This window comes from Mixophyes fleayi, chromosome 1 (assembly GCF_038048845.1).
Source record: "Mixophyes fleayi isolate aMixFle1 chromosome 1, aMixFle1.hap1, whole genome shotgun sequence".
NCBI classification, from domain to species: Eukaryota; Metazoa; Chordata; class Amphibia; order Anura; family Limnodynastidae; genus Mixophyes; species Mixophyes fleayi.
This window is the reverse complement of record NC_134402.1, coordinates 301,394,264-301,416,479: the sequence shown is the minus strand read 5'-3', so window position 1 is coordinate 301,416,479 and position 22,216 is coordinate 301,394,264.

Here is a 22,216-nt window from a genome sequence, read left to right as displayed (position 1 = left end):
TTACAGCAATATTGATGAAGTTATCAAGCAGGGTCTTGAAGCAAAGAGTTATGTTTTATTTCACTCAGGTGCCCTGACAAGGACAGTTTCACTGATTAAAAGTATCAGTGATCAGGTCAGATGGAACATCAGAATGATACATTTCAGTGTATAAGACAGTGCTTTTTATACTGATTTGGACACAGGCTATTTTTAGAATCAGGATGCAATGTGTTACCACAAACATGTATTTACATGTATTGCAAAGCTAAGAATATTTATGCTTATCTGTGATATCTTAAAGCCTTGCTGTGATATCCTGCATCTTACAGTGGACAGCAAGTCTAATTACATCTTCCTATGACCCTCACACATCAAAGGTCTAATTAGCATGAGATTAGCATGAGTCCTTTCTTCCAACAGTTGCAGAATACACGTTTTTTCCAAAGAAAAGAATTCCCCAGGAAAAGGTGTAAACCCCAAACAAGACATGTCCTTACACCAAAATATACAAAATGCTTTCAAAACAAAGGCTTATTGTATCAGATGTATACATCAGAAATAAGGCATTTCCTCTAGAAAGGTTAAAGCAGAAAAAAAGAATTTTCTTCCCCTGGTCTAAGACATTAAAGATTTCCCTTTCAAAATATACACAATATAAAAAATAAGTGCATGTGCAATTATATAAATAAATGCCCTGCGCTATTTCCTTTAAATACATTTATACCATAAGTTATTTATAAGTGATCCAGTCACAGTATCTAAAGAATATGTTTTCATCTTTTTACTGTGCAACCTTTTCTTCTGTTTGCATTAGCACATTTTTTGTGTATTTCATCTCGTTTAGACTAGATTTATATGCTTATTTTTAACCTTCTTTGATTCTGTTTATATTGCTTTTATGCAATTCTATTACCACATATTCCAACTACCATTTGGAGATTCACATTGGCTCTCTCTTTTTTTCCTTTGCAATTAATATGCACCTATTAATCATTGCAACCTCCCAGTCATAGCATAAACCTGGTGATGATTAAACCTTAGTGGTACACTTACCAGTCATTCCACATTATCACTAATCATTGTCTATTACAGCGAACTGGCTATAAGGCCATTTTAATGGCAATAAATGTTAACATACACTACACAAGACACAAACAAGTTTAGGCATACACATGTACAGTTCATAATTATAGGTCCTGCTCAATACATATTTTTAGAACATAAAATAGATTTAAAATATGTTTGTTTGTTGAATAATTTAATAGTAATTCCATGCCTTATTTTGTACAAACTTTAATGCAGTGTTATTATTGCTTGGTAGAGCTAAAAAAGTATCCAAAAATTTGTTATGATGATCTGACCACAGGAGAACTGCTTCACTGGCATCTACAACTGATATTTCATTTTAGCTTTATTTAAGTAAGCTGTAAAGCAGCTCTCAAATTGGGTTGCCTGTACAAAATGACTTACAATCCTATGCTCTACTGTAGCTTTAGCAAAATAAAAAAAGTCCATCCTCCACTTGTAACTATGGTATGTTTTCCATTTCAGCAAATTAAAAACTGCCAAAATTGAAACAGCGTTTAAGTAAATAAAAACAAAGTACTACACATGGGTGGTTATTTTTATTATTATTATTATTATTATTATTATTATTATTATTTACATCAGTTTCTCACATTGATGCTGCGAAGAAAAGAAAAATACAGAATTCTAGTATAGTTATCCCAAACACATTCCACTTACACTATCTTAAACTATTTTAACAAAAATATAATTCAGGAACCGCAGTTAACAGAGGGAAATATCTAAAAGTTTACTTTGGAAAAATCAAAGTTAGGCGTACATCAACTTACAGTTAGTAGTCACTGAGGGCTATTTACTAATATTATTTAATGGTGCCTGATTGTATACTATAAACTTATATATCTAGGAATCATTTGTGGGTGTTTATTTTATATTACAGTAAAGTAAGTAATATACCACGTAGCATACTTTTATAAATGTAGAAAGGACTACACTATAGCTCTCAAAGTTAAATGGAATTTGTTGGCAGATGGTGAAGTATACACAGACAAGAGGTTGTCAGTAATTTTGAAAGAGCTTATCAATACACAAAGAGTGAAGAATTTCTTCGCTTCACCTGTAATCCAATATTTCTTAGAGCCAGTTGTTAAAAACAAAAATTTTCTTCTTTGCCTGACAGCTTGTGCGGGATTCTACCGTAGGGAGTACGGGAACCAATCTTTTCAGCTTGGACCTCCATCTTAGCAATTTCTCAAGTTCTCTTTTGGATACCACACTTGCTGCGAGCAGGTGTATTCCTGGAGATATGTAGTGTATTCTTAAAGACTTCCATCTTGAACCGCCACCATAGTAAGCATTTAGCTCCAATTACAGACACGTGGACCATTTGCAGAAGGACTCTGGGGATCTGCAAAATATGTAATACATTTTGAAACTCAATGGACAACAGAAACCTTCTTGCATACTTTTGACAGAAACACTGAATCATGTCTTACAGCACCTCTCCTCTCTCTGCTGTGAGAAGTGACAGAAAGGAGTCCAAACTCATGTAACAATAGAAGTTGTCTGGGAGGCAACCTACAATGAAGGATTACATGAGCAGGATATTAAATAGCAGGGGTTGCTCAAAAGTGGACAACCCCCTTAGCCATCAAATGGATCCTTTAGCATATGATCCTTCTGGACAGTGAACCCTCTTCAGTCTCTAATATCAAAATATTTTAGTTAAATCATGTCAAAATGCACAGTTATTTTTCCACATAGGGCAATGCATTCTATGCTATATTTTTCTTTCATGCACCTTTACTTTCACCTTAGCTCTATATTTCCCCAACATATCAATTCCTGCACAAAATCCTTAGTGAACTTTTAGCCAATATGTTACTGTGTCCAGTGAGCTTAGATTTGCCCAGTGGCATAACTGTCCATAATAGGCCATGCGACCGCTATTTAACCTGTGGATCTTAGAGGAGAGACAGAGCGGTGTTGTGTAGGGAGGTGAGGAGGGGATGACGTCCTTTGCTAATTATTCTTCTGTTTATAACTTATGAATATAAATGATTACATACTTAACTTTTCAGATTAAATAAATCCAGAGGGAGAACCTCTGTTCTCAAGCATGCAATAAAATAATGATCACAATGATCACAAAGGACGTAAGATGCCCTCTTCAAATATTTCTGTCTGCAATAGTGCTAGAATAAAAGAAACTATTAATAAAAAAAAAAGTACTTCCTGCTGAAATTAAAAGACTGTGATACAGGATCAAAAGTAAGTGACATTAAGGTCACAATACATATAAAAATATGCATTTTCAATGCACATGTGTTTGCTCTTATTATATGGTTATTAACAGTATATGTGAACACTTTAAAAGTGTACTTTTATAGCTCAAGGACTGGGCACACTAAGGACTTAGTTCAATTGAATCAGTGTCATGACAATTTTTTTTTAAATTATCAGTGGTTTTGGTAACTCCGATATCTCTATAGAAGTACTCTAACCTCTGACAGCATGGCAACTGGGGAGGACCCTGTATGCAAAATTGAATGCAGTCTCAAAAATACAGCCTAGAGCTCCATTGTACCAGATGGAGGATCTTGTGCAGAGGATGGATCTATTGGACTATCCTGTAACCCACAGCACAAAAGCAAGTTGGTAGATTTACATCAAGTTCCCACTGTTTGATGGGAACTGGGATAAAATATCTGGCAGTAGGATACATCATTGCCCCACAGCAAAAGGGAAGAATAGGCAATCATACCCAACCTCTACCTTTACAGAAGGAACAGGATATAACACCCAGCAATAAGCTAAGAACCATTTAATTGTTTCATCCCCACATCATTAGAGTTTCTAGAAAGAGTTGACACCTACTCAATGATACTAGAGTATTAGTTTGGTGGTTGTTGAACTTATTGCCACTTCCTATTTTGTTTAAGACTACCAGTACATTTAAAGTACAAAGCATATTTACAAGTAACAATATGTAACCATCATCAAGATATATTGTAACTGGCTACAATTCTGTAGTCAATACAAAGATTATGGATACACATTTGTCATAAAGTAATTGTCTTGGACTGGCTAGTTAAATTATCATAATATCCAAGAAAATATAAGAAAATACTTTATTTTGCACTAATTTTCTAAAATTATATGTCACATATTATGATGCTAGATTTGATTTGGCATACAATGAAGTGATTTTGCTGTATATAAAACATAAAAAATGATCATTAAATCATGTTATTATGATTTGTGAGTTAGAAATAAAAATGTGAATTTGTCGTCCTTTAATTCTACGATTTTGCAATGTATAAATCAACACTTAATAGTGGGCTTACTGGCTCTTGAACATTTTAAATCAGCAAGCAGATACTTTCCTCCATTACATTATTTATACGTTATGTATGATATGTTATTTAGAGGGTTATTTCTATTTTAAACTATGAATCCTTAAAGGGATTGTACATCATCTTTTGCCAATGATGTTTTCAACAGATATCAGTGATAAACTTGAAAACAGGAGGGTGCATCCACTGCAATAGAGGGTGATTGATGATTGATCCCAAGATAGCTGTCAGAGCAACAAAGAAGGATGTACAACCTTTTTAATAGCAACTAAAACATAGTGAGGATTGGTACCTGCAAACTCCTTGTTCTTGGTTGGTTAGTTATATGGCTTCACTAAATGTGAGTACACCACAGATTTATCAATGTGATAGAAGATAAGAGAGCAAAAAATATTTTTTCCCCAGTTATCAATCACCAAGAGAAAGCTTGCTCATTAATTCTAAACATGTTATTATTCTATATTATAATTTGTTAAATTTGCCATATTTGCTAGAGTGTATGGTGATTATAATGAAAAAGTATCAGTAAAATATTTCCATACAACAAAACATCTTAGACCCAGGCCATCATGTTATTGTACTTCTCCAATGACTGATTGTTATAACTTTCATTCTTATGTATGCAGAAATGAGGGTTAATTTTAAAATGTAAATTTATAACTCTGATATATTTAGGTTAACCAACCATTCATTGTATTCATTGATACAAGGGAAGGATTCTAGTATGCAATATAAAAAGAATGTGAATGGTGATTGTCTATACAGGAAATTACAACTGAAGCACAAGACCTAAAAACATTAGCTTAAAATAAATTAAAGTAATTTAAAATGTGAATATAAAATGCTATTAGATAATGCAAAACAACTTTAACACCTCTTTCACATATTACTTTAAAATGCAAATCATTAGCTGTGTTTGATAACAGAAATTGCACATATTATTTTAGGCTCAATGACCTTTCAAATGTTTCCTTTGATATCTTTTATATACTTACATTGTAACCTAAAGAGATTTATTACTTATTTAAATGCCTACTTTAGCCAGAAGCTGAGAGATTCTGTGAAGCTTGTATGCTCTTTTCTAATGTAATGATCCTTGAAATTAAAAATATACACACGTGTGGCAGACATAAACAATTTTGTATGGTAAGTTTAGCATTCTGTTTCGATTCTTTTAAGTAACTAACATTATATTGTAATTTTATTCATTTTAACGTAAATTTAATGGTTTTTATATGTTATTGCAGTTAAACTACAATGAAGTTTATTCTAGCTCATGAATGTTTTTTTCACGTTGTAAATGGTCATCATCACTGTAAGTGGTGATCTTTGATTTGAAAGCCTGATATGGGGAAGTAAAGATTGGCATAATTAAGAACTGAGAATTGTGTACAATATGATAGACTTGCTTGGAGAAAGAGTTGTGCATAATGGTGGATGTAAACAAAGGCCCATTGGTGTCAGAACAGTTTTAAATCACTGCCGCAGTGTCAGCTATTTGACCTTAATCAGATTTCATTAGGACACAGTCTTAAACATCTGGGAGAGGTTTTAGCTGTCTGTAATGGAGTGGCGAGGAAATTCTGTGCTTTTTAACTGAGCTGCACTGTAATGTCAGGTTAAAACCGTAAAATATACAGATGTTACAAGCGGTCATTTGAACCAGGCTCTATAATCTGCTATTCATGTAATACACTATGATGCTTTGCCTTATGGAACCACATTATATCGCCCTGCCAACATTTCTCAAAGCATTAAGTCTCCATGACCTTTTTTTAATATGCAGTAGGGAGGATACACAAAAAAGATCCAAACAGGCTTCTAGTCCTGCAGTGGCAGTTCAGTCATTCCGTCATTCCGCTGTTGATGCTTGTTGCAACATATCTATTCATGAATATGACTCCTCCATTAAAATGGCAATGTCTGATTGTTCAGGTAACAGTTGTTCACACAATAGGAAGAATGCATGACAAAAATGTCTACTTAACATGTCTACTCATCAATACACAACAGTATGTGAATTTCAGCAGCTGTGACTCATTGCCCAATTATTCTTATACAGAGGATTGTGGTATATAATATCAATTTTGCAGTAGAGTACACAATTTGACCAGTAATAAACTGTCACCAGTAATAAAATGTAAAACTGTAATAATGTTATGCGACTTTCTGTAATAACACACAATAAGAAATAATTGACTGTGTTCAACATCACGTGATGTATATAATGTAATATACTGTGTCATCAGAGAGAAATGTGTGCAAACACTACAAACAAATACATTTTATAGAACTACAAAACCTAACAGTATTGTCTCATTTAGGGCCTCTTTTAGAGTTAGGAGCTAAGCAAAAAACATTTGCACATAGGCAAAACCATATTGTACTGCATGGGGTGGAGGATGGGGTACAAATTTTAAATGTGCATACAGATTAAGAGTTGGTAGGAGGGTGTCCTAACTTAACTAAATTACAGTGTAACAATAAAGCTGTCCAGTATTTGGGTATCAAATGCAGTATTTGGGTATCAAATGCAAAAGCAGCCAGTAGTGAGAGTGACCGACGAACAAACATGTTAAACAATACTGCTCATTATTATTTAATTTCTTCAAGCGACATGCATGTTGACCCCCACTGCATCTGATGCTAGGTACACAATACAGGTTTGTCACCCGCTTATTATGCAATCACATAATAAACGATAAACGACTGTTGGGTCCAATATTGCATTATTGTGTGCGCTCATATTTTATCGTACCACATCACCTCGAAATTGTTTCATTTGATAGTACAACCGGACTAACAGTCTCTATAAACAATGAAACCATATCAGGGAAATTCTAAAGTGTGTATGCGTCATGACCAGAAGTATAGGTAGATCTCCATAGAGTTTACAGAGTCATGATCTTTTCAGCAGATGGTTATGAAAGATGAAGAGCACAGATCTGAAGGTAAATCTTGTAAAATGTGTATAGTCATGAATCGCCATGCTGGTCAAGACTTTCAGTCATTGGTAAAATAGTTAAAGATCAGGAGACATTTTCTGTAATGTGTACCTAGCTTAAGCGGTAGCTATTTCTCAAAAAAGACAGATGACAGTATGCGTCACCATATTTCTTGCAAACATTGAGTAAGTTGTCTTTATTTTGACACAGCATTAAAAAACAGCAAAATATTTTGTCTTTTTTCAGCTTCCTTAAATTCTAATTGAGTTCTGGAGTAGTGCACATATCTTTAATTGCATCTCAGAGTTGCTTTATGAATAGTTGTGAGGATAGGGCTTGATGTTGGTTTGCACACTCAGATATTTTATAATATATTACTACTAATGCTAAACTGTGCATAATGTAAGACCATATGTTTGATAGTAACAATCTAAATGGTGAATAGTAAAACATCACTAAAGACACATAAGAGCAAACTATAATTGCAATTTTAGAAGGACCCCTTGCCAGGTCCTTCTGTTCCCAGTGAAAGCACTGATAAATAAAGGATATTCTTTCCATAGATTTGCATTAAAACACAGAGGCTGTCCCAAATTTGATGGGATTTAGGATTATATTTATGACTTTGCTTTGTTTGCACTGTCATAGGAAACTCAACCCTTGCTGTTTGTTTTAATTTATTTTAATGTTATTCAGAGGATGAACCTTTAGCTGGGACTTGAAAGTTGTAGTTGTGATGGAACTTGCATGGGGAATCTTCAATGGTAAATATTTCCAGTGGTAGTGATTGAATAATGCTTCACAAGGAATGCAGTTGTGGGAGTATGCAGAGAGAAGGCAGCTCTGAGAGCAGAGAAAATTGTGTCCATGTTTAAATATAAAAATGAGCAAAGAAATGCAAGGAGCAGCAGAAGAATGTAAGGCTTTCTATGCAAGTACAAAAGCATTGTAGGTTATTCTAAGATTAACAAGTAGCCAACAGAGAGTTTAGATCAGAGCAGGGACACACACAGAAAGTGAAGCGCAGTGGATTCATTTTGCAGCAGCATTTTGAATGTTTTTTATGGATGCAGTAAGACCATAAAAAAGAAACAATAAGATTACAGTAGTCAATGAGGGACAGAATGTGTGCATGTATTAGTATTTTAGTGGCTGAGTGACAAAGGCAATGTATCTAAGCATTGTTTTGGAGAAAAAAAGCTGAATTATTGTGTGATTGTTTGAATGCTGTACTCATTTTCTACAAAAAGGAAAGCTTAATATGTGTTTTATAAAATTATGTTGTTTGTACTTTTATTTCATACTTGGAACAAAGGTTATATTACAATTATAGAGGTAAAACGTCTGTCAAAATCTGTGGCATATGCAATAATTTATAATTAAAAGCCAAACAAAACATACAGTAATCTAATTACTGGGTTTAATATTTTATTAAGGAAACAATAGTAAGGTAATAAATACCCTTGAGAAGATTTCACAGTAAGGTTCCATTTTGTAATATAAGCACTTTTAAAGTTACTTAGCCGTGTCATACATATCCATTGTTAGCCAGTAAAATAACATTTTAGCAAAATATTTATATTATATTTTTATATTTATATTTTCTAATAATAAAATTAAATAAATGAATGATTACACATTTTGCCACAGTGAAACAAGGCCACATTTGATGATCCTTTTCTTTTGATATTTTCGAAAGATGCTGTTAAAGGATTTTTCTTAGTGTGGCTTTTGATGTTAGAAAGCCTTTGGTTAAGCCTATGGGAACATACTTTGATCTTTTTGGTTCTGATTTTAGTATTGAATTATAAAATCATTATTGTAGTTGAGCAGATTTATGTGATCTATTTACCAATATTCTATTATGTATTGTAAATACTGATGTTGATTATCAAGACAGATTTGTTCATACCATAATAAATCCAAGCACAGTATAGCTACACACACAAAACTGCTACAAACAACTTTTTAAGAACACTATAAACCAAGGGCAGTAAACTAATTATAGAAAGTTTTTCTTTTTTCAAAACTGTCACCAGCTTTTACAATAGTTCAAAAGGATATGGCAACTAAAGGTCATTTCTGCTCTTGTAACCTAGACACTTTACCACTTGTGCTATAACTATCAGACTGTGTAAATTTCTCATACATCATTAAACTATCAACGGGCAGCCTGGATTATGTGTGTGGAGTGAAATAAGTATAAAAATATATTTTTTTCATTTATTTATTCTCTCACTCCATCCACTGTGTTCGGGAGCTTTGGGTGTCCATAATGGTGGGAAAGTGCACTAGAGGTGTGATGCTGCATTTTGTATCAGCACTAGTGTGGTCATGACATTGATGATGAGAACATGTTCCTTATTGAATGCTGACCCCAACCAATTTGGAGCCAGTAGTGTTTCCCATCTTTTTTTTTGCGTATAATTTGTTTTTATTGAAATATTTAGAAGAATACAAACATGTAATACAAGCAGCAGATGAAGCATAACTCCCATGTAGGAATATGTATAGACTTCACTGTCCATTGATCATCAAAGTGGCGCTGATTGTACAAACATACATTGCATACCAAACAGGTGTACATGAAACATACATATAAGGAAAAGGGTGAGCAATAGAAAGAAAAAGGAAGGGAGAGAGGAGGGAGGTAGATAGAGAGAGAAAGGAATTTTCTCAAAGTGTATAAATCACATTGCATTACAAGGGGAAGAAAGCCCAAAGGGAAAAAGTGCAGTATTTCTGATCTCCCGTGTGTCGGTCCACACCAAAACTCCACCTAAGAATAATTATCCCGAGTCCATGAGGGAGCACTAAGATGGAGATTATTTAAATTCGAGCCAATGTAACCATATCGCCATGCATTCAGTGACCTTCTTTTGGCCTATCCGTCTAAACCACTCCGGGTGCAAAGGAGACCACCAATGGACAGGAATTACTGCTATGGCGGAATTGCATAAATATCAAAGTAAAGATTTTATAAATTGAGGAATAGGAACCTTGACATACTAAATAATCAGAAATCAGGTCCCTCCGGGATGGGGGCACCCATGATTTCCTGTTTTCACCTGGTGCCAGAAAGAAGCCATTACTGGGCACAACCACCAGATATGGAAGGGTGCTCCCAGCCCAGACCCACATCTCCAGCAGGACCCCGAGACCGCCGGGTGCATCTTGCTAAGTTGAGAGGGGCACCTGTACCAGCGAGAGAGAACTTTGTAAAGTGTCTCCACCACTGAGAGGCTAGCGGAGCTTGCCAAGATATATTAGAAAACTTTGGTCCAGAATTGTTCGGAAGTATGCCTCCCCAAGTCTCTATCCCAAGAACCAGCATAACCATGTAGTTTGGGGTATAAATGAACAATGAGTAGTTGGTAAATCATTGATATAGTGAGTTGTAGTTCAGCAGAGATGTAGCACAGCTCCTCAAAGCTAGTCAGGTTTCAGCCACACCCCCATAAAGTCTTTCGATTGCAGGTAGTGTCTAGCCTGCAGATATAACTGAACTCTGAGGCTAGCAGGCCCAAATTGTCCTGCAAGTGGGAGAAGGCACATACTCATCCATTGGCCACCAGCTGACCACTCCTGACTGTCCCACTTGTGAACCATGCTCCAAAGACCCCTAATGTGAGTTCAGGTGTAAATTCTGGGTTGACAGTAAGGGGGTAAGGGGTGATAGTGGGAATGAAATTAATTTCTGAGTTCGCAACCTGGCCCAACACTGGAGTGTAGGGCCAATGGTGGGGTGTAGGGTGTGTGAGAGTTTGGGCAACCAAGGAAGTATGGTTGTGGAAGCCCCCATAACCTGTCACTCTATATGAATCCACTGCTTAGAAGGTGCAGCTCTGGTCCACTTCATTACTCTGTTAAGGAGTACTGCCTAGTAATGTTTAGCAATGTGGACCAGTTGAAAGCCACCCTCAGTCTTCCACCTATATAGAATATCATAGTGAACCCTGGGGAGCTTACCTACCCATACAAAATCTCGTACCAGTTTTTGTAGATCTAGAAAAAACTTGGGAGAAATGTGTATCGGGAGAGTTTGGAGACGATATAAAATCTTTGGTATAATGTTCATTTTGATTATATTGATCCTCCCCATCCAGGAGAAGCCCCGAGAGCGCCAGCATCCAAATTCTGCTCCTAACTTGGGGATTAATGGACTGAAATTAATTTTATACAGGATGGAGAGATCTTTTGGTATCAGCACTCCCTGGTATTTAATTTGAGATAAATGCCAGGTGAAAGGGGAGGAGCACTTAAGGCCCTCACAAATGAGCAGTGGAATGGAGAGATTCAGAGCCATAGATTTATTATAGTTTATTTTAAAGTTGGACAGTGTCCCAAATCTCTCAAACGCAAGCATTGAATTTGGTAGTGAGAACAAGGGGTTTGTAACCAATGCCAGCAAGTCATCCACAAAAAGGGCCAGTTTGTGCTCCGTCACGCACACCCTCACCCCAGACTCATGAAAGTTATTCCTGATTGACCGACCCAGAGCCTTCATGTAGAGGACAAATATCAGCGAGGAGAGCGGGCAGCCCTGACTTGTACCATTATAGATGGAGAATGTCATGGGCACTAGGAGTCTTTACCCAGGGATCAGATACCACTGCTATAGTGAGGAGGAATGTCCAGAAATAACGAGGAGGTGATGAGAGTCAGCGGTCTGCGTTAGCAAGTTGTACCGCTGTCTAGGTGAAGGGATGGAACCCAGGTGGAGGTATCCGGAGAGTCAGTGGTCTGCGTTAGCAAGTTGTACCACTGCTATGTGGAAGGATACTGGAAACAGGTGACACAGGGAACAGGAATCAGTGGTCTGCCTCTAGCAAGTTGTACCACTGAAATATATATGTGAGGAGGAGCACGGGGAGATAAATGTAATGCCGAGTATACACGGGCACACTGAACTTGATCCCACGATGAGATGCACAAAGTATTAATAACTGAGCAGCACTGCACAAATATACAAAGTCACGGGAACTATCCAGACTACAAGGTAACACAGTCAAATGATGGCAATAGTCTCAGTCGATAGGCAACTCCAGAGAAGAATAACTCAGTCCAGCAAGGTATGCAATACAAGAGCACAGTCAATGATAAGTATGCATACCGTGGTTGAGAAGAGCAGGCTGTCAGAAAGGAGTGCAGGGATACCTGAGCGGCAGGAGGCCGGCAGGAGGCCGGCAGGATGCGAAGTCCCAGGGAAATGGAAGCGGAATCCAAGTAGGTGCAGCGCACAGGTAGGTAGACCAGCAACGATGGAAACAATACTCAGGCAGCAGTAGTATATAGGACTGGTCGCCTGGAGATCACTGAAGAGTAGAAGTGGTAAGGCAGAGAAGACAGCAGCGGAGCGTTGATCCAATGCAGACAGGCGAGTTGACACAGGCAGGAACACTGTAGAAGCACGGAGAGCGGATCAGCTGGCTGCAGACACGAGGAGTACTGGAGAGTAGCGATAAGCAGGACACTGCAGATACACGGAGGTAGCGGATAGAAATCAGCAGGTGCAGTCACGATGAAACACGAGAGAGTTGAGGTAAGCTGGAACACGGAGACAGCGGATAGGAATCAGCTGGTGCAGTCTCGATGAAACACGGGAGAGTTGAAGAGAGCTGGTAACTGTAGTGCACGGAGGCAGCAGATAGGAATCAGCTAGAGCAGTCAGGATGAAACACGGGAGAGTTGAAGTGAGCTGATAACTGTAGTGCACGGAGGCAGTGGATAGGAATCAGCTGGTGCAGTCTCGATGAAACACAGGAGAGTTGAAGTGAGCTGATAACTGTAGTGCACGGAGGCAGCGGATAGGAATCAGCTGGAGTAGTCACGATGAAACAAAGGAGAGTTGAAGTGGTCTGGAAACCACAGGGAGTTGAAGTGGTCTGGAAACCACAGGGAGTTGAAGTGGTCTGGAAACCACAAGGGAGTTGAAATGGTCTGGAAACCACAGGAATCAGCTAGGCTGAATACACGAGGAAACACAGGAACACCTTCAGAGGCTCATGGGGAATGAGACTCCAAGATCAGGCAACGAGGTATAGACAGCAGGTGCTTTAAATAGGGAGTGTTGCCTGATCAGCCAATTAACTAAAAGGAACAGATACTGAAGGTTTGAAAGGGCTGCACATGCGCAGACCCTCAGGATGGTGGACGGCCTTGGTTCCTAAACATACGGGAAGAAGCACTCACAGTCTGGTAAGTGACAGTACCCCCCCTTTTAAAGGTGGGCACAGAACACCTGGAACCGGGCTTGTCCGGAAATTTGGAATAAAACTTCTTAAGAAGAGCTGGAGCGTTGAGATCTTCAGCTTTGATCCATGAACGCTCCTCAGGACCAAAGCCCTTCCAATGAATGAGGAAACGAAGAACTCCTCGCGAAATTTTTGCGTCCAATATGTGCGTAATCTCAAAGTCTTCCTCCTGATGAACTTAAACTGGCTGAGGTGCTGAAGGAGGGACCGAGAACCGGTTGATGATGAGAGGTTTGAGCAAGGATACATGGAAGGCGTTGAAAATACAAAGATTCTTAGGAAGTAGAAGTTTGAAACAAACTGGATTTATCACTTGAATGATCCTATACGGACCAATAAAACGAGGAGCGAATTTCATAGATGGAACCTGCAAACGAATATTTTTGGTGGATAACCAGACACGATCTCCAATTTTCAATGGTGGAATAGCCCGCCTCTTTTTATCTGCAAAAGACTTATATTTGACAGATGTCTTCTTTAAACAGGTTTTGACCTGGGACCAAATATTTTTGAAGGTCTGACAAACAGTCTCTACAGCAGGAACTTGGGTGGGAGGGAGGGCAGGAAATTCCGGAAAAGACGGATGGTGACCGTAAACCACAAAGAATGGAGTTTTGGAGGATGACTCATGGTACATGTTGTTATGAGCGAATTCAGCCCAAGGAAGCAATTCTACCCAGTTGTCTTGATTGGCTGATGAGAACATCCTTATAAAGGTCTCAAGATCTTGATTGACCCTTTCAGTTTGTCCGTTTGATTGAGGATGGTAGGAAGATGAGAGTGCTAATCGTATGCCCAAGGTCTTACAAAGGGCCCGCCAGAATCTGGAAACGAATTGTACTCCTCTATCTGACACAATCTCAGACGGACATCCATGAATACGAAAGATTTCTTTGACGAAATGCTCAGCCAGAGTAGAAGAGGAAGGCAAACCAGACAAAGGGGCGAAATGAGCCATCTTCGAAAATCTGTCCACCACTACCCAAATAGTATTACAGTTTTTACTAGGAGGAAGATCAGTAACAAAGTCCATACTAATATGGGTCCAGGGCTTGGACGGAATGGGTAGTGGTTGAAGCAAACCCGCTGGAGTTCTGCGGGAGGTCTTAAACTGAGAACACAATTCACAAGCGGCTACAAACTCTTTGACATCTCTCCTCATAGAAGGCCACCAGTAACTTCGAGAGATAATCTCAAAAGTCTTGCGTTCACCAGAGTGTCCAGAAAAACGAGAAGAGTGGAACCACGAAAGGATTTTTCTCCTAAGAGTAGGAGGCACGAGGGTCTTCCCAAATGGTAGCACTTTAGTGGAAGAAGCAGCCAGCGAAATACATTTGGGGTCTAGTATAGAGTGGTTGGAAACCTCTTCAACGTCAGAGGACGTCACAAAGGCTCGGGATAGAGCGTCAGCTTTCTTGTTCTTTGCAGCTGGTTTGAAGGTTATGATTAATTCAAAACGAGAAAAGAAAAGAGACCATCTTGCTTGACGAGGATTCAAGCATTGGGCAGACTGTAGATATGACAAGTTTTTATGATCCGTGAAAATTGTCACAGGATGACGAGCTCCCTCCAACAAGTATCTCCACTCCTCTAATGCTACTTTAATAGCCAGCAACTCCTTGTCCCCGATGGTGTAATTCTTCTCCGCAGGCAGGAGACCCCGATAGTAAAGGCACAAGGATGGAATTTTTGTTGCTCCGATCTTTGGGAGAGAATGGCTCCTAAGCCAACATTAGAGGCATCTACTTCTAGGAAGAAGGGAAGCGTCACATCAGGCTGTCGAAGAATGGGAGCAGAGGAGAAGGACTCTTTAAGAAATTGAAAGGCTTGGAGAGCCTCAGATGACCATTGCTTAGTATTGGCCCCTTTACGAGTCAGGGCCACGATAGGAGATGCAATTGAAGAGAAGTCTTGAATGAAGCATCTATAGTAATTGGCAAAACCTAAAAAACGCTGAATGGCACGAAGAGTAGTTGGCTGAGGCCAATGTAACACAGCATTCACCTTTTCTGGATCCATTTGCAGGCCAACTCTGGAGACAATATAACCCAAAAATGGAATCTGGGACAACTCGAATGAACATTTTTCTAGTTTGCAGAATAATGAATTTCTCCGGAGTCTGGAAAGAACTTCTGCCACATGTTGATGATGAGACGGCAGGTCCTGTGAAAAGATCAATATGTCGTCCAGGTAGACAACGACACATACATATAACAAGTCCCGAAAGATCTCATTAATGAAGCCCTGGAAAACAGCGGGGGCATTACATAACCCGAAAGGCATTACTAAATATTCATAATGCCTATCTCTGGTGTTGAAAGCTGTCTTCCATTCGTCACCGGACCAGATTCTAATTAAATTATAGGCACCATGAAGATCCAACTTGGTAAAGATCCGAGCTCCCTTAATGCGATCAAATAACTCAGTGATCAGAGGAATGGGATACCGATTTTTAATAGTAATGGCGTTAAGTCCACGAAAATCTATGCAGGGGCGTAGTGATCCATCCTTCTTTTTTACAAAGAAGAACCCGGCTCCAGCGGGAGAAATGGAAGGTCGAATGAATCCTCGCTGGAGATTCTCTTGGATGTATTCAGAGGTAGCTTGAGTTTCAGGTAAAGAAAGTGGACACACACGACCCCTGGGAGGAGTCTTGCCAGGTAGAAGATCGATCGGACAATCCCAAGAACGATGAGGAGGGAGACGTTCAGACTGAGTTTTATCAAATACATCGGCAAATGAAGCATACTGAGGAGGAAGTCCCGGTGAGGAAGGTGAAATGGAAGATTGCTGTATTTTAAGAGGAATGACTTGGGAGAGACAACGATGATGACATTCAGCTCCCCAAGACGTAACTTGAGGAGTGCGCCAGTCAATCTGGGGAGAATGACATGGAAGGCCTAAAACAATCGGACTTGTAGTAATAGGAAGAATTAGAAACGAAATTTCTTCTTGGTGTAGAACACCAATCTGAAGCGTTACTGGAGACGTGCTCTGGGTGATGAGACCATTGATAAGACGTGATCCGTCGATAGCAGTCACAGTAATCGGTGTCTTCAGAGTAATCACTGGTAGGGACCATTGATTCACTAGGGATTTAGAAATGAAATTTCCCGCTGCTCCAGAATCAATAAGTGCTTGGGACTCAAAGGACTTGGTAGCAAGAGAAATCGTAACATCAAAAGCGCAGACTTTTAATTTCGTAGAACATGGAGAGGACTCCAGGGACCCTAACTTCACCTCTCCAGAACTAGTTAGGGCCTGGCATTTCCCGATTTCTTAGGGTATGAATTAAGCAAATGTGTGGAATCAGCACAATAGATACAAAGTCTATTCTTTACTCTTCGGTTCCTCTCCTCAGAAGTTAATTTGGAACGTCCGATCTCCATGGGGATCACAGGAGATAAAGCTGGACGAAGTTGAGGGGTTGAGCGGAGAGGTGCTTTAACTGAAGTTGTTTTTTCAGACTTGCTTTCACGAAACCTCATGTCTACACGATGGCAGAGGGAAATCAGATCTTCTAATGACGTAGGTAGTTCTTGGGTAGTAGGTGCATCTTTAATTTTATCGGAGAGCCCCTGCCAGAAGGCGGCAATTAAGGCTTCAGTGTTCCACTGAAGTTCAGAGGCTATTATCCTAAATTGAATGACGTACTGGCCTACTGTACAAGAACCCTGACGTAAACGAAGAATGCTGGAAGCAGCGGAGATTACACGACCTGGTTCATCGAATATACTTCGGAACATAGAAATAAATTTGGCACTATCCTGTAATACTGGATCGTTCCTCTCCCACAGAGGGGAAGCCCATGCCAGAGCTTGTCCAGAAAACAATGAAATAAGATAGGCCACTCTGGAACGATGAGTAGAGAAAAATGTTGAGGTTGGAGCTCAAAATGAACTGAGCATTGGTTGAGAAAACCCCTACAAGTTTTGGGGTCTCCATCATACTTTGACGGAGTAGGCAGGTGAAGCGTGGAAGCTGTAGACACCTGGGATGGCACTGGGGAAACGGAGGAAAGCACAGGAGCATTAGCATTAGCTGTGATATTCTGTCCAGATGTTCCTTAGGAGGCTAATGCCTGGTAACAATTTAATAACAGCTGTTGGCGAGCATCCTGTTGCTCCATACGGGTGACCAGATGCTGCAGCATCTCTTTAGCTGTAGGTTCCGAATCTGGGTCTGTCATGGCCTGATCTTACTGTCACGGGCACTAGGAGTCTTTACCCAGGGATCACCAGGTGATGGACTTACCAGAGCAATATAGGTGGTAATATGGTACTCCGGTAGCGGGGTGATCACGGAACAGGAGACAGCAGATGGTAGAGAATGCTCGTGGAAAGTCTATGACTAGCAGCACTGGTAATATATAGGTAATAGTACACCAGGAACTGAATGGACAACAGGAAACGTGAGGGTAGTCAGTGGTCTGCGGATAGCAAGTTGTACCACTGCTATAGTGAGGAGGAATGTCCAGAAATAACGAGGAGGTGATGAGAGTCAGCGGTCTGCGTTAGCAAGTTGTACCGCTGTCTAGGTGAAGGGATGGAACCCAGGTGGAGATATCCGGAGAGTCAGTGGTCTGCGTTAGCAAGTTGTACCACTGCTATGTGGAAGGATACTGGAAACAGGTGACACAGGGAACAGGAATCAGTGGTCTGCCTCTAGCAAGTTGTACCACTGAAATATATATGTGAGGAGGAGCACGGGGAGATACATGTAATGCAGAGTATACACGGGCACACTGAACTTGATCCCACGATGAGATGCACAAAGTATTAATAACTGAGCAGTACTGCACAAATATACAAAGTCACGGGAACTATCCAGACTACAAGGTAACACAGTCAAATGATGGCAATAGTCTCAGTGGATAGGCAACTCCAGAGAAGAATAACCCAGTCCAGCAAAGTATGCAATACACGAGCACAGTCAATGATAAGTATGCATACCGTGGTACAGAAGAGCAGGCTGTCAGAAAGGAGTGCAGGGATACCTGAGCGGCAGGAGTCCGGCAGGATGCGAAGTCCCAGGGAAATGGAAGCGGAATCCAAGTAGGTGCAGCGCACAGGTAGGTAGACCAGCAACGATGGAAACAATACTCAGGAAGCAGTAGTATATAGGACTGGTCGCCTGGAGATCACTGAAGAGTAGAAGTGGTAAGGCAGAGAAGACAGCAGCGGAGCGTTGATCCAATGGAGACAGGCGAGTTGACACAGGCAGGAACACTGTAGAAGCACGGAGAGCGGATCAGCTGGCTGCAGACACGAGGAGTACTGGAGAGTAGCGATAAGCAGGACACTGCAGATACACGGAGGTAGCGGATAGGAATCAGCAGGTGCAGTCACGATGAAACACGAGAGAGTTGAGGTAAGCTGGAACTGTTGAACACGGAGACAGCGGATAGGAATCAGCTGGTGCAGTCTTGATGAAACACGGGAGAGTTGAAGAGAGCTGGTAACTGTAGTGCACAGAGGCAGCGGATAGGAATCAGCTAGAGCAGTCACGATGAAACACGGGAGAGTTGAAGTGAGCTGATAACTGTAGTGCACGGAGGCAGTGGATAGGAATCAGCTGGTGCAGTCTCGATGAAACACAGGAGAGTTGAAGTGAGCTGATAACTGTAGTGCACGGAGGCAGCGGATAGGAATCAGCTGGAGTAGTCACGATGAAACAAAGGAGAGTTGAAGTGGTCTGGAAACCACAAGGGAGTTGAAGTGGTCTGGAAACCACAGGAATCAGCTAGGCTGAATACACGAGGAAACACAGGAACACCTTCAGAGGCTCATGGGGAATGAGACTCCAAGATCAGGCAACGAGGTATAGACAGCAGGTGCTTTAAATAGGGAGTGTTGCCTGATCAGCCAATTAACTAAAAGGAACAGATACTGAAGGTTTGAAAGGGCTGCACATGCGCAGACCCTCAGGATGGTGGACGGCCACGGTTCCTAAACATACGGGAAGAAGCACTCACAGTCTGGTGAGTGACAGAGAATGAGTCAGAAAGAGAGCAGTTGATCTTAATACGAGCCCCACACCCTCACCCCAGACTCATGGAAGTAATTCCTGATTGACTGACCCAGAGCCTTCATGTAGAGGACAAATATCAGCGGGGAGAGCGGGCAGCCCTGACGTGTCCCATTATAGATGGAGAATGAGTCAGAAATAGAGCCATTGATCTTAATACGAGCTGTGGGGTTCTTGTAAAGGGAGATAATCCTGTGAAGACAGACAGGACGCAGTCCCATATGCTCCAGCACGCCTTCTAGAAATTGCCAATTTACTCTGTTGGAGTCCTTTTTGGCATCAGTTGATAACAGTAGAGTAGGTGATCTTGGTGGTGTTGTCCCGCGCCTTGGACCAAAATCCACCTGATGACTGTGTATTAGACCTGGCATTTTTCCATCATTTTCGCAAAAAGTTTTAAGTTCACATATAACAAGGAGATCGGACGATAACTGGAGCATTGGGAGGGATCCTTTCCTTCCTTCGGTAATTGTGATGTGTGCTTCGAGTGACTGCCAGGAGAAGCTAGGTTTTTCATAGATCTCATTCATAGCCCGTAGAAGAAGAGGCTTTAACATCTAGCCAAACATTTTGTAATAGCCAATTGTGAACCCATTTGGCCCAGGGCTTTTACCAGTCGGTGTGGAGGAAATGGTAGATTCTAGTTCCTGCAGATAAAAAAGACAAAAATCTTTTGGAGCTAAAAAATGGAAATGAACAAGAGGACTAAAGCGCAGGGTCTGCGTCCCAGCAATCAAAAAATATAATAATCAAACAAAATGCAGTGAATCCTCAGGTCACTAAAGAACTGATTTTGCAATGTGGATCATAAAAACAATTGTACATTTTTTGTCAACAATTACATATATAAAAAAAAATAACATATATAATAACACCATTCGGTATGCCACATCAGTATAAAAACAGCCATCTGTATAGACGGAACTAAAGAGTATAGGTGCACTTGTATTGATGGTAAATATTGAATCCTTCCAAAAAATTGAATGGTACCATAAAATATCTTTAAGAACAAGTTCTTGACAAAAAGAAGAGGTCTTGATAAAAATCACGTAACTCTAGAGTACTCACAGTATTATAATTGGTATCGTAGTGGAACAAGCAATCATAAGTCACAAAGTTTGAACAATCCACAGGTATTAATAAGAAAAGCACTTCCTTACCAGTCTCTTGGAAATAGTGATATATCACCTAGTGTGTGCCTTGTCCGCCATGCTGACCGTACTTGCTGATCAGCGCTATAGCTAAAAAATCCTACTGCAACAGGTAGCTTGAAATAAAGTTCCTGTTCAATCACAGGTTACCATAGTAAATATCCAGCCTTCTATGGTCATTACTCGTGTACCGATGTTCCTGCTTCAATCCTACTTTATTAGCTGCAGTCTTTCCACAGCAACTGTAGCTGAGATGTTGAATAGCTACATTAATAGCAAACAGCTTAGTACAAGACCTCTAATGTGCACTTGCAGAGTTATAGCTGCTGTCACTCTAATCACTTAAGACAGCATACATATAATTAAATGTATAGAATGTCCAGAGGCAAACTTAAGCGTTTCGTTGCCAGTGGGCAACTTCATCAGAGATATATTCTTAGCTCTCCTCAGACAGTATTATATAGAGTCCACACTCATCTAATTAAATTGCATACACCTGCTATCCATTAAGCGGTAGATCCACAGTACAAACATCAGTTCTAAAACTCAGTTTAAGAGAGTAACCTTATAGTAATATTCAGGTAATCAGTGATTATCCATACCCTCTTATATAAAAAAAGTAAAAATCTCAATCGCTATCTATTATTTTTTGTTATTTTTTGTTATTTTTTGTTGTTGGTTTTGTATCTAGTTCCTGCAGGGTAAAGGGTTGGTCCAGCATCTCCCTGTCAGACGCTGAAGGTAGTTGCTAATTTTCTCTCGTTTTGAGCTTAAACCTATCTGCGGGGAGGAACCTGTCATTTTGTAAAACCCGGAGTAGTAGGAATGGAATGCATATTTTACAGAATGGATAAATGAGGCAACACGTTGGGTTCTTAAGGCTCGAGTTAATATTTTTCTGGCTTGTTACCCCACTGAAAGTACTTGTGTCTGCATCTGTCATATGCCAATCTTGTTCTGTCACCAAGCAAGTTATTAAGAGCTGTCCTAGCTTCTGTCAACTCTCGCAGTATTCCCCCAGCTAGGGAAGACTTATATTTAGTTTCCAGAACTCTGATTTTAAGTTGGAGATCTGCTTTAAGAACATTCTTTTGTGTTTAATAAATGGCCCTAATTGAATATCTTGCCTCTTAAGAAACATTTATGAATCTCCCAGATAGTCACCTTTGACATCTCAATGGAGTCATTATGGATGCTATAAAGTGCTCCTCATCTTACATCACTTGATGTGACTTAAGTGTTACATGACTGGGAGTTGGAGAGGAAAAAGCAGATGGCAGTAGAAGCAGAGTTAAGTATTGATTGATCACTGGTTATAGCTGTTACTGTCTTACATGCCTTTTGGTACTAATATAGCTGAAAAAACTATTCATGACATGATACTGCGCACAGTGCTAGTGTAGAGATGTGCCCCGCTGTGGCCATGAAGAGGGCGAAGAAAGAAGAAAACAGTGACTTACCATTCCTGCGTTCCA